Here is a 16,713-nt window from a genome sequence, read left to right as displayed (position 1 = left end):
AGGGGACATGCAGATTTTTTGGTGTGGCTTCAGCTGCTATCAGTAACTCTTCCCTGCCCCACTGCTTTGTGTACCAGAGCAGGATCACAAACACCCACAGTGCTTGCAGCAAGGCAATATCCTTCATGTACATGGCAGCACCATCGTATTTCAGTTACAATTTCTGTTCCAAGCCTTTAAACACCCGAACATTCCGCTTGTCTTTCTTTGCAAGCCACTGCCTACTCAGCAGATACTTTTATTAACTCTCCACAGTGATGTCCATGTCTTTGTCATGACTAAAGCTAATTTAGAGCTCACCAGTGAGTTACACTTCACATTACTCCTTTTAATGCGCACTGCTTTGCATGTCAGCAGAGCACTCCATCTGCTGCACTGCTGCCATTCCTCCCACCCCTATGGGAAGTTTCCTTCAGCCTTCCCCTCACTCCAACCACCCGAGTAGCACACCATGGGCACGCTGTGATTCATTAAGCATGGAGAATTCGTTAAGCATCACAGAGCTGGGCTCCCACCCTAGCAAGCTCTGCTGAGCTGCCAGGCTGCTGCTTGCTCGCTCTGTGTCAGCTTTGTACACACAGATAAAGCAACACACCTGCTGCCCAGAGCTATTCAGTTCCTCACCATCCTCCTGCAAAGTTTGTCCTTGTGAGTGTCTCACTTCAGGACTGGAACAGAACACATGGATTTCCTCAGAATTTCCTCTCATGGATTACAAACGGAAAGAAAGGGAGCTGTTCTCATCCAAAGTCTGATTGCTGAAAAAAGTTGTTCAAATTCCCCCCCACATCTCATTTGCCTTGCACACAACAAGTCAGAACCCAACAGGAGCTGCACTGAGCCATGAGCTGGGTGTGCAGTGTTGCAGCTCTGGGGTGGTCCTGGGCATCACTGGGCTGAGGGGGCTGCTTCCCCTCTGATGGTGCCCACATCTGGATGCTGGCAGGGCCCAGGACATCAGGCAACTGCATTTTCTGGGGGGAAAGAGAGTTTCAAGAAAGCATTCCCCCAGAGAAGACAGACAGAAGCAAAGCTCAGCAGCCTGTCTGGGATGAAGTTTTATCTCATGTTTTAGGAGCTGAAAACAAAAGTTAGATAGAATGGCTGTACACACACCTCTCTGCATGGCAGATCCTTTCCTGCACTGCTTTAGATCAGCAGCCTCAAGTGCATCCTGCAGGTATAGTTTATGTGTTTGGTTACTCAGAGATTAGAAATAATGGGATTCCTACAATTACAAAACTAAAAGACATACGCTTTGTTGATGAAAGGCCTGTCCATACAACTGCAACTCCTGGTAATTAAATATGCCCTTCCATCAAGCTGGGAAAGACACAAAGCCCAGATTTACAGGCAGCAGTGGGAATCTAAAATTAGACTCCCACTGCATGCAGCATTACTTAGGGAGAGCAGAATTTATTTTCTCCACTTGTAAAGTCCCTAATATTCCCAGGGAGAGACTTCCTCCTGCAATACGTTAAGAAGATGTATCAGGTTTTGAACCTTCCAGGCTATTCGGGGCAAGGTGCTCTTCTAGGGAACAGCACACATTTCAACATGAGAAATTTGGCCATCATTGGAGTTTTTCACATTGTACAAATGCAGGTGACCTCCACATGCAATTCTGAATCTCAGTCAAGCATCACCACCATTTACCTTCAAATCACAGAATAATAGAATCTGTTTTCAGTTCCTTAAGGCATTAACCTTCTTTGTGTAATTGGTTGTTTAGAATGATAGACTCCTAGAATGTGTTGAGTTGAAAGTGATCTCAAACATCCCCCAGTTCCACCCCCCTGCCATGGGCTGGCTGACCCCAGCAGGTCACTTTGCCCAGGGCCCCATCCAACCCGGTCACTCAGCCAGCAGTTCTGATGGGATAACAGTGTGTGCTGTCCCAGTGTTACCTCAAAAACAGGTATATAACCAAAGCCATCTGATTTTATGGAGTTTTCTATTCTAAGCTAATACTCCGGCAGGCTCAGGCTTTACTTCTTATAAATGAGGTAAACAGGAAATCTGAAGAGAGGAGAGAAATGTGGCCACTGCAAATCAGGCTTTTAATTTATGCATCTTTTACTTGAGCTTCATCTACTTTTCCCCACTATTTCCTCCTCTACAAGCACAGCCCAGTGTGACAAGAAATTAATTAGGCTTGGAACTCTCATCAGCTAAACAAAGGAATCATTAATTTTGGTACTTAAGGAACCGAAATCCCAACTTGTAGCTAACTAACACAGGGAATGTTTAGGTTGGATGTGAGGAGGAAGTTTTTCAGCCAGAGGGTGGTGAGGCACTGGAACAGGTTGCCCAAGGAGGCTGTGGATGCCCATCCCTGCAGGCATTCAAGGCCAGGCTGGATGTGGCTCTGGGCAGCCTGGGGCTGCTGGTTGGTGACCTGCACACAGCAGGGGTTGGAACTGGATGAGCACTGTGGGCCTTTGCAACCCAGGCCATTCTATGGTTTTATAATTCTACAATTAACCCATCTTACATGGGGATTTGGAGTGAATCCCCTCAGGAGACCAGGCTGCACTGGGTGGCCTCTGTTCCGATCTCCTGCACTTCTGGGACTCTGCTCTGCAGGCAATGTGTGCCTGGACCTGCATGGTGCTGCCCAGGTCCCACCAGAGGGACTTCAGTCCCTACCACTCAGAAGTTTGTGTCTGGGACATGGGGGCAAGGCTGGGAATCTGCTTTTGGCTGATGCCAAGGACCTTTCTGTCTCACTTCAAGGACACTTTCAACCCAACCATTCTGTGATTCTATGTTTCTAGTCAATGCCATAACGTTATAAAACACAGTATGAGCACTCAGAACTTACACTCAATATTTATCTTTTCAAAGCAAACACTATTTCTCACATGACTGTATATGAGAAGAACTGAATGCAAAATATACAGGTGAATCTAATGCTGATGCTCCTTTTTTCAAAAGTACCCATTCCTCCCACGAGGGCATTGCCTGCCCTGTGGGACAAGTCTCCCCTTTGCTCAGTGCCAACCCCCCCAGTGCTCCCCTTTCTCCCTGGGCTAAGCAGATTGGCGCTCATAAGTGAGGTTCCTGGCAGCACATACCTCTGTTCACTTCCATAAATGTCATTGGAAGTATGGGAAGCTGACCTGGGGATGGCTCCTTCTGCCTGTAGGGAGAGAATGAATAAATGAGAAACAACCACAGCTTGCTTCCAAAGGTAAATAGTCAAAGTGTGAGATACAAATTGCTTGTGCATTATTGCTGTTCCCACAGTTGCCTTGTGGTGCTCAGGTATTTTACCTCATTAGGGGTCCTTCAGGGAAGGGAGGGCTCAGGTGAGGCTGGAGGGCAGATGGGACCAATTTCTAAACCAGGTCCAACAGCACTTAAAGGGTCTGTTAATGAACCAGGGTGAGCTCATCTGTGCAGTTCTAGATGCGAGTGGATGCCAGAGCTTGTCTCACTGTGCCTTTTAACCACTTAGTTTTTTAGTGTGCCCTCAGTAATTTTAGATATACATGACCCTTGAATCTGCAGACTGCAAAGTATTTGTCCACTGGAGGAATCTTTTCCCAATAAAAAGCATCTTCTGAAAGTCTTTGATGGCTGAGTCTAAGAAAATGGAAACTTGTAGCTCATCGCAGCCACTGTTAAAAGCCATGTTCAGTAATTAAGTAGCTAATTGTCTCTGATAAAGGAGAAGAAAAAAAATCTAGTTCTTTTCATTTCTACCACCAACATTTTCCAGAAATATTTCTCCATAAAGAACAAAAAAGTAAGTTTAAAAAATGCATTGCACACAGGACTTTCTCTCTATTAGCTCAGACTTCACAGCAAACAGACTAAATTCTGCAGGGATTAAACATCAGCTTAACTATAAATCCAGCACGACGACAACAGGCTTCTTGGCCAGAGGTACAAAAGAGGCTTTGCTCTATGCAATAAATCTCATGTCCTCCTCTTCTACTCAGGCTAAAAGAGGAGGAAAGGCTCAAGTGAGGCTGCAATGAAGCAGTGCCTGCTGCATTGGGCTCACCAAAGTGGAAAAGCTTCGGTTCTGGTTTCAAGAAGAACGATGTACAAAAGAAAGAACCTTGCAGAGCTTTTCCACACTCAGCTCAGTAATACATATTTTGAAAATAGTGATACGTGCACAGAGAATAAATTATTTACCCGTTCCCCTCCTGCTGTTAATTCAGTTATACTGCAAAGGTTTCTATCAATACATCAATTCTGGTGAAAGGATCTTTTAATTCTGTTTATTTCATTTGGATTTTAATCCAATTCTCATCTAGTGTTGGTATATGAAAACATTAAATAACAATAACAGTGACCACATTTCGGAAGTGTATGCAAAACTGTTCATGCAGGAGTCCTAAATTTCATGCCCTTCCAATGACTGGAGAGAAGAATTACAGCCACTACGTGCCATGCTGCACCTGCACAGGTGAAAGTGACACACAGATTGGAGGAAAATTGTGCATTCTTTCAAGATATCTTGAGAACAGAGGAATGAAAAAGTAACCAGCTATCGAATTGACATTTAACGATTCATACCATCTTGTTTTCTCAGCTGGATTATTTAATCCCTCCTTAAACATGACACCTCAAGCTGTAGCTGGCCCAACATCTTTCAGTGTTATATTTGTATTTCTCCACCTTGAAACTCTCACCACATTACACTGTGGCTTTCAGGACAGTTCTGCCCCAGCAGTATCTCACAGCCCAGGATGGAAATTCTCCATCCCTCCCATCAATCCCCATTACCATCCTCTGGCTGTTACTCCTAGCAAATGTATTTTGATATTAATGCATAGTCATATAGAACAGATTAAATTTTAAAGTCAACAAAAGTGCAGACGTTTGACCTGTGTTACATTGGTGTTTTTATTTCTAGAATGAATTTCTTTTAGCCTTCAAATGCAAACTGTGTTCCACAGAGAGGCTTCTGACGGGGTTTTAGTTACCTGGCACAGTAAATTGGTTAAATTTGATGCTATAAATGTTCAAATCCAGTACAGAAATGGAGGTGCTCCTCTTGGTTTCAATCCCATGTGCACCAAAAGGGGACCTCATGAGACCCTTCATCCGCCCCCAGCCATGGCAAGGCACATCGTGATGTAGAAAGCAAAGGCATGGGGGTATCTGATGCTGGAAAATGAGCAACCTGTTTGCTGCAAGAGCTAAAAACGAGTTGGGCTGGCAGCAAAATGCCAAGGCATGGATGTGCTTGACACAGCACTTAAGGCTGAGCGCAGGCTGCACGGGGCAGACACTAAATGACAACAATAGCTGTTGATAGATAAAGAAATCCATTACCAAAGGGAGAGGAGGTGAGCCTTGAAAGTACAAATCAATCATCATATGTTTCAACTCCTTCATCTTTTTTCAAACAGCAGGAAATGAATGACTTGTTTGAAGTAGACAATGGCACCGTAATTTCTTTCGCTATATATAGTGGCATCATGAATATGCATCTTTGGAGATTAAAGAAAGTCTTTTTCAGACTATGACATGCAGAACTCCGAATTTGATTATTTAAATCACAGTAAATTATCAGTGCAATTATCACACAGACAAAACAAGTAGATTATTATTCCGTGTAGTTCTCTTTGAAATGAATAGGGAAGAAACAAAAGAAAATGGAAAAGCATCCTAACCTTCAAAACGAGCTTCAATCCATCTCCTCTTCTTCTGTATTCACCTCTTTCCTGCAAGGCGATGAGTCTTTTGTCTCCTGTACCCATCCTTTATCTTCTTTCATAAACTTCTCCAGTTTTCTTGCATTTACAAACTAAAGGTGTTCACCTTCAGTAACAGAAACCAGCTTTCCATGCCCAGGTGCTTGCTGTTGGCACCCATGTCCCTCTGCACAGCAGACATCCGCTGCTGATGGCCACAGTGATGGCTGCAGAAGCCACATTCCTAATGTAGCCACCACGGAACTGCAGCTGCTCACTGGGATTGTCAGTGTGCCAGGAAAATGCGCAGTGGTACAAGGTTACTGCTGAGGTGATTCTACAAGGACAATGCACAATAACTGCATCCTTCACAAAGCATCCTTCACAAAGCTGGTCCATGAAGACCCCCAGGTGGTTCTGCCAATGGGGCGAGCATGGTGGTGCACCCCACTCTTCCTCCCCTTCATCTTCATGGGAGGTGCTGGCCTCACCTTGTGCCTGGGAGGGTCAGGTTGGGTATCAGGGCAGTGTCTGCTCCAGAGAGCAGCCAGGCACTGGCACAGCTGCCCAAGTGTGGGCAGTCCCCATCCATGGAGAAGCAAACAGCCATGCTATCTGTGATACTAGTAGGACAGAAATGCTGCTGCTGCCCAGGAGAAAGGGAAGGAAGTGCTGAGGCTGTGGATCCCAAGGGGGAAAAGCTCAGAAGGGCACATACAACAGCCACTAATAGTTCAACATATATATTACTGAGCCTGTTCCTTTTTATGTATATTGGTATTGTGACTAATAGTCACACTGCTGCTACGTGGTGGTCTGTGTAAGCGATGGGCACACAGGGCTGCACAAAACCAGGGCAGAACGAACCCTTCTGAACTCTCCCAAAACTCTCCCCCTGTGCCACAAGCAGAGCCATAGCAATGGGCAGCTGCAGCCTGTTGCAAGAGCTGCCTCCATTGCATTGCGTGTGTCGTGGCCTCAAACTCTCTTAAGCTGCTACTGTTATTAAAATTTCTATTAACTTTTCTTTACATGAAAGCAATTACAAGTGAACTTATTCCTTTCATTTGCCTAAAGCAAAGAAGAAAAAAACCCAAAACATCAAGCTGCCAAACAGCAGCAACAGCTTTCTTTCTTCCCACTAAAAAAAGAGAAAGAACAGAAGAAATGAACAATATGAGATATGGCAAGCTCATTAACAAGTTCATTAGCAAATTCATTTCACTGATTAAATTCCATAGTGTGCATTCAATAGAGACCAAGCAGTACCAGTGGCAGCGGGTCCTTGCAGCTCAGTACAGCACAGGGCTGTGTGCCCCTGGCAGCAGGGCAGGACCTAGCAGTGCCTTCTGTCCCCACTGCACGTGCTGAGCCTGCAGCAGGCAGAGCATTTACATCCCAGTGCTGGGACACGGTGGGCACAATGCCACACATCTAGATGCTCCCATGGTGGTACATAGCAGCACTGCAGCCCAGCAGAGGTCTGGAGAACGGACCTGGAGATGTCTATCCTATCCGCTCATTCTTGAGTTCTCCACATGGGTGCACACATGCAGGTGGGATTTAGAGAGTTTAACTTCTTGCACCTTGGATTATTTACCTTTATTTCCAATAACAAAGAACAGCTGGCAGTGCTGTCCAAAACCCAACCCCCAAGCCCCAGCAGCAGGTTCATATGGGGGCTGCTGCTTCTTCCTGTGCACTGGTGACACCAGCAGCTTCTCATATAGAATAAACTGCTCATATTGGAGAAACAGGCTGACTTAGGTGAGACTATGGCTCTACGATTCCATGACTCTATGGTGATGTTGGTTAAAAAAAAAAAGGGCATGCTTGGGCACGCTTACCTGCTCTTCCACATCCTCCACAAATTAGAACTGGTCCTCAGTGTAAGGTTTTGCCAGTGCTCCTAGAGAAGCTGGAAAGAGCAAATGTGTTAAATTGCTCATTTCAAGTGTACTCCAAGTAGTTTAAGATATGTTAAAACCGAAAAGTTCAGGTCACCCATCCGAGCATTTAGAGTCACCTCCATTTAAATGTCCGCTTAAATCCTCTTCTGCTTTAATGTGTTGCTGCAAGCAATCATATATATTGCTACAGCATCATATATAATAATATTAATCTGCAGAACATTAAATATTAAATTAAGTTTTATCTTTAAAAGACCATAGATCTAGAATAATTGCAGCTCTACAATCCAATGAGTATTTGCAGAGCTTCCCAAGCAGAACACTTCCTAGGTGGTTCTCAGCACATCCCCGTGCTGGCTGTGACCTAGGGCTGCAATTATCTCTGTCTAACAGAGGGGAGGAATGGGAGCAGCGCTCAGTTTATCCTCTGGGCAGTGGCTGTGGCAGCACCCACCAGCAGGGATTCCCCCATGGCCATGCTGGGCAGATAGATACACACATACTTGTGTGAAACTAGATGATGATCACAGTTCTTTTCAACCTAGGCCATTCTATGATTCTATGACTTTCTGTCCCTCATGGGAATAGGGCAGAAAACAGAAAATGCTGATATTAAATCAGCTGGGAGTGTGAATAATGGCATTTTCTGCACACACTTTGCAGTACTGCCAGATAACAGCGTGTTCTCCAGAAGATGCCCTGAGATGAACTGCTGGTGGTTATTGCGAGGGTTCTCCTCTTCATTCAGGGAGTGACTTGGAACATATTTGAGGTTGAGTTCCTTTAGCAATTTCAGCTCTAACAGTTTTAACCAGTGAACCGTGCACTGTAAATAAGATGGGGGAAAGAAGCATTGCTCAAAATGGTAATTTCTGGGCTTTCCCAGGCTGAGGCTCCAGCAGCAATAAGCATACATGCACTGTATCAGCAGTCCCACACCGCAGCTGTCTGCTCTGCAAAGCTCTCCTATTTACAGCACACGCAGCACTGGCAGTTGTTAAACTCACGAACCAACTCAATGATCCAAAAAACTGGGAAACGCATGAGCTGGAATAAAAGGATGAGAGGAGTGCATACCATGTTATCACAGGCAGCAGAATCCAAATTGCAAACATTGTTTCCACCCCAATGAATGGCATCATGGCCCTGCTGGCCATGCAGCTCCTGGGTGGGTCTGGCCATGGGGATGGCTGTGCATTCAGTGCTGAGCATCAGGAACAGAAGTGATGTGGGTGACTCCACAGTCCACAGTGCTTTCTTTCCCTTGTTCCTCAGTAAAGGGTTTGAGGCCAGGCTGGATGTGGCTCTGGGCAGCCTGGTCTGGTGGTTGGTGACCCTGCACATAGCAGGGGGGATGAAACTAGATGAGCCATTAGATTGTGGTCCTTTTCAACCCAGGCCATTCTATGATTCTATGATTCTTCCATCCATGTATAGGGGTTCAGTTAGAAGATAAAATACCAGGCTGAATTAAACCAAGGAAAACTGTTAATTTAATTTAGAAGTTGTGTTTCCACTCTCTCTTAAAATGTCTGTTTTTCCAACCTCTGAATATTTCCTTAGGTAATACCAGTGTACATAACAATATACCATAATGGTTCCCAGTGCTGCTAGAAGAGGATGCTTTTATATTGAGAGATATTTCAGTTCACTGAGTAGAATATCAGAGGCTATAGAGCTTTGATCGGGGAAGGAGCGATAAAGATATATTAAGTTTTTCACAAGTAAATGATAAAACTGTAGCAAATGAATGCTGCTGGTGCTAGGTTGTCACTTCCCTTATTCTCTTTTCTGCTCATATTCATTCATCAGGAAGCTCACATTTGTGAAATGACTGCAGTGTCAGTCCCTTCTGTCTGCAAAGGGTCAGCACAGTACCTGTGGGGTACAGCCTTCCTCTCTCATCGGAGAAATAGAACATTTCTACACGCAATTTATTTTCTGTTTCCCAAATGCTGGTTTGTATGATTTTTAAATAATCATAGAATCATAGAATGGCCTGGGTTGCAAAAGGAGCGCAGTGCTCATCCAGTTCCAACCCCCTGCTGTGTGCAGGTCACCAACCAGCAGCCCAGGCTGCCCAGAGCCACATCCAGCCTGGCTTTGAATGCCTGCAGGGATGGGGCATCCACAGCCTCCTTGGGCAACCTGTTCCAATGGTTGTTTTTATCCCTAATTTCTGTTAATGCTTCTTTCACTGTTTTAGAGACCCAGGAAAATCTGGGGAGACAGATGTGAGCAGTTCCCTGCATCGAGGGAAGATGGGAACAAAAGGAAAGCGATGAGGGGGCTGGGACAGGACAGGCAGTGCTGGAGTGCTCTGGCAACAGGAAAGACAAGGCAAGCTCCAGCCAAAAAGCAAAGCATTTCTGCCTATCTCTGCTTGGTACCGCACTCACTGAGCATATGAGCAGTGACTAAAAGATGACATGCTAAAAGATAAACAACAAAAGTAATGATACTGTCTGCCTTTCTCCAATGAGAACCATTACAGAAGGCGGTGTACAGTGATTGCAAATTAGATCATTTGTGCATCCATTTATATTCCTAATGTGCCTACAACTTCAATACTCAATAAATAATAATGAAGCTGCTTTTAAATCAGATTTTTTTTGCCGCCCTGGTGGGTTGTGGCTATCCGGTCACATAGCAGAGCCCTAATATTACTCCTTACACAGACTGACTTGTAATTTACATAATATTAAGGTACATATCTTGGTGTGAGCTCCTCAGGTCAGGAGCTGACTGGGCCCTTCATGCCCTGCCCCAGCAGCAGCCCCCAGCTGCCCCTCCTGCAGTCAGATGGCTGTGCTATGGGCTGTGCTGAGGAACCAACACACCGTAAGGACAGCTCGTTTACGGAGGCAAAGAAATGCAGAAAAGGTCAGAAGTCTTGGTAGTGAAACATTAGATAAGACTATGAAAATGAACTGAATTATCAAGGGAAAGAAGAAAAGAAACAGAAGAATATGGAAATCAGAAGCTCTGACCTTTAGAAGATGTGCAGTTTGCAATGCCAAAATAAAGCCACGTGGGAGGATCCGGCCTCCAACTTCAGCACGATTAAATATTTTGCCAATGCACGGCTTATTGTGACTCGCTGGCGTAAATTCAGTCTTTCTGTTTGCCTTTTTGTTCATTGAATGCAGCATGCATGATATTAGAATGAAGCTCAAGACTGAAAAATAAGAATAAAAAGACAGATTCGGATATGAGCTTCGTGTCCAAAGGACTGCTCATCGCTGGAGGCAAACAGCATAGAAAGAAATCCTCAAGGTCGGTAACAAATCAACACGTCATGCTTAATCTGCACGTTAATAAGTTATGCAAAAAAGTCTGCAGTTCTGTCAAAACAGAAAATAAATCAAATTTGTAAGGCTGCTTGCGTCAAGTTAAAAACTAGCTGATCAATAGGCTTTCAGCAGTACTCCGAGCAGATACCATCTAGCTGATACAACCTATAGGAGTGATATAACTGTACCTCTGTCTCATGGCTTTTTGTGGTGGTGAACATGGGTGTCCATCGGTGCTGCAGGAACTCTTCCATTGGTGGATCCATCTCAGTTGCATTCAGTGGACTGCAGTTGGCCCCAGTGTCTGCTCCAGCCCAGCCCTAAATGGGTGCAGAAGGATCCAGCAGGCAAGACAGTGCTGTTCAGAGCAGACCATTACCTTTCCAATGTCAGTCAGAAGGTGGGAGAGAAGTTCACGTGCTTCACATGGAAGCAACAGAACAATTTATCTCACTTTGGAGAGGAGTGCCTTTGTGTAAGCAAGTAGTGTAGTGGTACACAAAAGCCAGCACCTGGAATACCAAACGCCTTCTATTGTTCCAGCGAAGACTTCTCTGAGTTTAGTGGATCACCTAAGGTTAAGATTAGAGGAGATACTCAAATTTTACAAATTCTGCCACCAGAAAGGAAAGGTTTTTATGAGTTACCAGAAGCACTGATCTTTTCCCTTGTCTAACATGTATTCGAAGATGTCAAGGAGCTAAGAAAACATTTGATCTCTTTCTTTTTTTTGTAGAATTTTGAGTATTTATAATTGAAAACAATTTTTTCTGTGTTCATCTGTCAGAAGAATGTTGCCTGTTAATTGCAAGCGATGATGCAGGCACCAGGAGGGCTGGGCAGAACCAGAACAGAGCAGTGGGTTCGTATGGCTCTGAGTAGAGGAACTGCCAGGCTCCATGTAAATGGGCGTGGTATTTTGTTACTTGCTGGATCAGATAGATAGAAAAATGATCAGGGAAGGAAAGACAGAAATGGGAAGAATTCAAGGCAAAGAAGGATGATGAATGGTAGTCTTGCTCACTATGCACCATACTGTAAGAACACTAAGGGGTGGCAAAGGATGTCAGCACTTCTTGTCCAGCATCCTGCTGAATGTAGATGATCTTAAATGAACAAATACCATTGCAGAAACAGGTACAGAAAATACATGGGGCTACCCATGCAAATTCCTTGCCTTGGTTTGCTGTGCCCTTTTGACCTTAGTTTCCATCAAGATAACCTGCCTGCAGGTGTCAGCTGTCCCCTCATGGGTGAGGCAGGGCAGGCAGCACCCTGATGGCCAGCAAAAATGGAAATGAACCCAAACTCAAGAATTCAAGTGACTTCAGCAGCAATAGTACAAACCAGCAACAAGGATGTCCCACTGCTGTAAGTGGCACAATCCACGGAATAGCAGATTAGTCTGAGAAAAAGCAACAGTCAGGACCAGTATTGAAAAGGTTAAGTGTAATACTTGTAGCATGAGAGCATGGAATTATTAAAGGATAATAATTATATGTAATTATAATTATAAAATAATTAGTATTATAAAAATATTAATTAGGATTTTTACATGCTGAGTTGTCCTCAGATTTCTCTACAATTAACATTGTATAATAATTACATTATTGTTAGAGAAAAATGAAGAGCTGTTTGATCTTGTCCCAAGTGTGTGCATGTGGTGAGAGAAGGAGAGGGGGGAAGAAAGCTGTTTTGAAGTATAAAACTATCATTTTTTGGAATGTGAATATAAATGAGGCAAGTTTGTGCCTTGATGTGTTTGTTGTGCAGGAAGTAATTTTTATGTAAGATACAAATTTTTATTTGCTCGTGGCTATAGATGGAAGCATAAAGCAGGAAAACATGTGCTTCCTTCCCCCACCATGAAGGCTGTGTTCCCATCACCCACCTCCATTTTAGTCTTCACCAGGAAAAAGTGAGCCAATACCAAACACCATTCAATCATCGTCAAGCGAACTATGGGTTTATTGGCCTTGTCCAAGGTAAACAAGTGAGCACGAAGCCCTTTCAGCAGGACATTGGACCTGGCCATGCATAGATACAAGGCAATCACTACAGAAAAGAGGATTTCCAACATCACCATCAGTGCTCAGTGAGCACCCTAAAACCAAGCTCACCTTCCCTGGGAAGAGTAGAGCCTCATCCAGGGGAGATCAGAATTGGGATGCCCCAAAGCACCACATCCTAGTCATATCCGTGTTTCCATCCCTATCCCTATCCCTACTCCTGTCCCTGTCCCTATCCATAGCCCTATCACTGTCACTATCCCTACCCCTATCCTTATCTCTATCCTTATCCCTATCTCTGCTTCTATCCCTATTTCTATCCGTATCCCTGTTGCTGACTCTGTCCCTGTCCCTGCATCCCATCTCAGCAATCCCATGTGATGCTGCAGGACAGTGGTCTGTAATGTAAAAAAGTAGCAAAAAAGAAAATTTCCTTCTTGGACTGCAGAAAATCAATCATGGTGGTAACAAAAAGGTGCAAACACTATGCTGCCTCAGTTACCCGATTCTCTGGAAAAAAACTGCTCTAGAAATCCCCCAACAGCTCTGTAATCGTGATGGATGGCGGTGTGCTCAGTGAGTAATCCCTGCACAAGGTGCCGAAGCCCTTCAGCTAATGCCAGTGTCCGTGCCTGACTAGTTCATTTCTTTCCTCTCTTTCCCCCTCTCTCTCTCTTTTTTTTTGAAACTACAAATCAATTGTTGGTTATTTATTTGTTATTTCATATTTATACAAGAAAGAAATATTTCTCCCCTAAAGCAAATCAAGGATAGAATAACAACCCCGTAAAGGTCAGCATCTATCCGGTTTGTTAATTGAATCTGTCTTCAGAGCCACAATGCCAATACTTCAAGGGCGAGAAAGGGCAGGGATATAATAATAATAGGAGTAAATGTCTTTGTACGAACTGGAATTGATAGCGGATAAGCTCAAGACAAGTGCAGTCTGAGCTTCAAATCTTCTCTCCAGAAGCCATCTAGTCCTTGGAAATTTTGTCATTTTTCTCAAGGCAAATGGTTCCACACGGCTGTAATCCTCTATGGCTTGTCCCAGGGGTGTGAATTACTGTTAATACCTCTGTTATTTACAGCCCGCTCAACTCCTAACAAAAAGATCCTCCAGGAGCTTCACATAGTTTACTGAAATTGGTTTGTTCTGTTTTCGTGTGCATGAAGTACCTGGCATTGCTGGGTGGACTGAGCTGCCTCAGTAGCTCTGGAGGAAGGAAGGGTGAAAAAACACCTGGAAATGTCCGCCTGGTGACGGGTCCTGCACAGCTCCATGCTGCTGCAGCCTTGGGCTGAGGAGCACACTTACACAGCACCTCTGCACTTCACAGGATTCCCAGCACCTATAGCCAGTAAGCATTTCTGTGAGCTTTGCAACTGCACGTGTCCCCGAAGACAGGAGGCTGCAGGGCTCAGTGGGATGCACTCCTCTTCATAGGATCGTAGAATCACAGAACCATTCAGGATGGAAAAGACCCCTGAAAACCCCAACCCCACCACCCCACAGTCCCACAGCCCACGTCCCTCAGTGCCACATCCCTGCAGCTCTGAACACCTCCATGGACAAGGACTGCCCACCCCTGGGCAGCTGTGCCAGCGCCTGGCCGCTCTCTGGAGCAGACATTGCTCTGATACCAACCTGAATTTGATGCATCTCCTGTGCTTCATCCTCCTTCCTTCTGGCCTGTTTTTGCTGAAAAAGAACTTGGTGACAGGTCTTTGAAAATGAGAACAGTTACTTAACTTGGAAATTAGCAGTCTTGGGTTCATGGTGGAGTAGCTGTGCTTCACAGTAAGTCTCTCATTCTAACAAACTTTGACTAAAGTCAATGCAAGTTATTTGGGGATGTTGTTGACAAAAGAATTTGATTATTTGAGTGTTAACAAGGGATTTTTTCATGTTAATTTATTTGGACAAGTCATTACTGTAAGGGACTCAGAACTGCAAACATCTTGTAAATTATCAGAGCCAGCTAAATGAAATCCATTGGCGGAAAGATGTCGCTCTTGTTTATAACTTGCTGAAGGACATCTACCAGATTAAGATAATTCTGATCCAACAAATAAACTAATCCTGTAAAGAGAGGGGGAGAGGGGGTGAAATCCTTTGTTTTTATTCCATAAGGATGCTTATGAATGGCTGATTTCTTGCATAATAATTAAATGGTTATTTTAGAGAAACAAGCAGGGACTTGTAGGTAAGAAATCAGATTAATGCATCTGCTCACGAGGCCCCAGACAACACCCAACCCCCCAGCTTGTCTCGTGGTTCCAGCATTGTGGCACATTTACCCTTGCAGTGCCAAAGAGTGGTATCAACCCCAAAACCTGAGCATCCTCCTGCCCTGCCCTGCTCCTGCAGCAACATTCAGGCTGTGAACCCACTGACAGACATCACTCAAACAGCACCACCACCAAAGCCCCAAAGCTGCCCATTTTTCCCATCCTGCTAAATGCATTTAACCACAGTGACTGTACAAGTGATTTTAAGCATGGAACTATTTTAAAACTAAAACGTGTTCTAATGCACATCTCATTTAACTTTCAAATACACACTGAACTATATTTACCCTGCTATGTAAGTCACTCGTTTTCCATTAAATAAGCTGGTTAATTCTGTTTGCCCATTTCTAGTACTAAGTTTTCATCTAATTACTGCAGCCAGATAAAAAATATTGCTGCCTTCCTGACCTCTATTATGCATCACTAAGTAAAATGATAAAGACACCTCCTGAAGGGGTAGGGGAAAATGGTTGCTGTGCCCACAGTGCCCAATTTCATGAGTCATAGCAGGACTTACTGACAGAAAGCACCAAGCACTAGCAGCACATGAGTTGTGGGATAAGTTCCCCAGCCTCTGGATTTTGTTTGTTGCATGCCAATTAAAATTGTTGTAAACGTCATTGATCTGGCTCTGATCTTCATCCATCCATTCCCAGGTGAGGATTTCTTTTGTTAAGCCAGTTTGGGGGACCCTCTCCCCACTTCTGCTTTTCCACAGCATATGATAGACATGCTTCCACCTCCCTGTAACTGCGGTGGTGGTGTAAGCAGCAGTTGGATGGGAAGGTGCCAGGTGGCCGACAGTGCCAGTGCTGTTGGCTCTGCTCATCAGCACTCCATCAGCACTGCTGGGGGCTGGAGTTCACGCCAGCTTTATACCAGCTTGATCCCATAGTATCCGTGAAGCTTTCCAAGCTTCCAAGTACTGCATTGGAGAACAGCCCTAGATATCGTGTTACCCAGCGTGCACTGACCTTCAGTCTGCCCTTCCAGCCCCTTCTGTTAGGTTTGGGGGAATGCTTTCCACTGGCACCCACGTTAGTAGAATCTCTCCTATTCCTGCAATGATCCAGGCATGAGGCAGCTGGCCAGATGTGCTGAATTTCAGCACCACAGCAGCGTTTTGGTCATGGACTTGCTGCACACTCCCACATGAGGTTGCTTTGCAGCCTAATTAAAAAAAAAAAAGCAAAATAAAAATCTATTGTTGTTTTATTGTATTATTACTGTATTGTTATGGCAGCTTTAGTGTCTTAAATCAATAAAAATGGTTGTTTAGAAATCAATGTGGAATGCAGTAATATAGTCAGCTGAAATTAAAATAACACTATTTGAGATCACTGCCAAGCGTGAGCATTAAAAATGGTATGGGGTGGGGAGCAGGACCCTCCTTGAGCAAAGTCCTGTCCAGTTTGTGTCACAGAGCCACCAGTGCTGCCAGCACAGCCTTTGTGCGAGGCAGCAGTGAGTCTGGAAATGAAATCTCTCCTTCATGATGCTCCAAAATTGATGGCACCATCTCTACAGTGAACAGGAGCACAACATTAAGCAA

General features: G+C 44.5%; 1 long non-coding RNA gene across 11 annotated transcripts in view; it reads right to left on the bottom strand.

Moving 5' to 3' along the window:
* The window catches only part of LOC104912096, a 48,539-nt gene that overhangs the window by 12,043 nt on the left and 19,783 nt on the right, over window positions 1-16,713 (bottom strand). For 5 of the 11 annotated variants that reach the window (XR_004160563.1, XR_004160564.1, XR_002117386.2 and 2 more), the window contains 5 exons: window positions 11,049-16,331; window positions 10,558-10,745; window positions 7,505-7,575; window positions 5,637-6,798; window positions 3,078-3,142 (listed from right to left, as the gene is read on the bottom strand). This is a non-coding gene — a long non-coding RNA (uncharacterized LOC104912096). The remainder of the gene's footprint in view (window positions 1-3,077; window positions 3,143-5,636; window positions 6,799-7,504; window positions 7,576-10,557; window positions 10,746-11,048; window positions 16,332-16,713) is intronic. The other 6 variants (XR_004160569.1, XR_004160571.1, XR_004160567.1 and 3 more) reach the window with 6 other exon arrangements.

Source organism: Meleagris gallopavo, chromosome 8 (assembly GCF_000146605.3).
Source record: "Meleagris gallopavo isolate NT-WF06-2002-E0010 breed Aviagen turkey brand Nicholas breeding stock chromosome 8, Turkey_5.1, whole genome shotgun sequence".
Lineage (NCBI taxonomy): Eukaryota > Metazoa > Chordata > Aves > Galliformes > Phasianidae > Meleagris > Meleagris gallopavo.
Note: the sequence above shows the minus strand (reverse complement) of the source record. Positions and strands in the feature narration are given on the sequence as shown.